Here is a 1,206-nt window from a genome sequence, read left to right on the forward strand (position 1 = left end):
CTAACAGAGCCCAAGTGATACATATACCATTACGAAATCAACACGGCTCGCTACACTCCTTAAAGCCACTTGAACCGACTAACATCTGACACATTACTTCCTTCGCAGATTAGGTGTCCGTCAAATAATTTGCAATTCAGAACATCTATAAATTTGTACAGATTTACATCTGTACCATAGAGCAACTCATAAGTTAATATCTAATAAGCACATTAATAAAGTATCCAAATTGTACATTTACATTAATCAATATAAACATGTAAAATGGCCTTAACAAAAAAAAATATATAGAACCAAAATGTTACTAGGCAAAAACTAAATAAAATTATATTAATTTATATTAATAATTAATTTTAAATTTTTTAAATTTAAAATTTAAAAATTTAAAATTAATTAAGTAAACATAATTAAAACCTATAAAAGCCTTTCTTCTTCTCTCACACATTAACCTACCCACCTCCAACAATCACACACACCTCTCTCTCTCTCCAATACTGTTGGAAGCTCTTTGCGACTTCCATGCTCTTTGCGACGCTCTCAATAAGCGCATCCAAGACAACTGCTTCAACACGAGGAAGAGGTAGATGCCGAGGTCAACGCCGGCAAGTTTGGCGGTGGCGGAGAAGTCAGCGAGGACGTCTCCAGTGCCGGCCTTTCAGCGAGAGGAGCGGGCGAAAATCTCTATGGCTATGGCAACTGTGAGGGCTGCTGGAGCCACTCTCGAGATTATTAACCGAATTAGTTTGTTTGAATTGTTTGTGGAAGAGGATATCTTAGTGTTATTTTGGCATTATTGGAAAATTAAATTCGTCTCTGTGCATCTCAAAGTAGTGATTATGATTGCCGATGAACCCCTACTATCTCCAAAAAATTGAATTTGTTTCTTACAGGTTAGGGATAGTATGTGCTTCATTGAAGCAGTTTTGAGGGAACCGGATAAACACATTGTTGTACTGGCAGATGCTTATTTCTTTCCACCTAGCGTTTGGGAGGGGCAATATGGGAAGTGGCGGAGCCACTGAATAACAACAACAACAATATGGGAGTAATAGTCCATCTTCAAAAAACATTCATTTAATATGAAAAAAAACATCCTAATACTTAACAAAAGAAACATTTAATTATATTTTAGCAAAAATAATTAAATATCTATAAAATTTTTCAAAAATATATGAAATTCTTAAAGAAATAGAGACATTTACATTT

The sequence above is a fragment of the Arachis duranensis genome, chromosome 5 (assembly GCF_000817695.3).
Source record: "Arachis duranensis cultivar V14167 chromosome 5, aradu.V14167.gnm2.J7QH, whole genome shotgun sequence".
NCBI classification, from domain to species: domain Eukaryota; kingdom Viridiplantae; phylum Streptophyta; class Magnoliopsida; order Fabales; family Fabaceae; genus Arachis; species Arachis duranensis.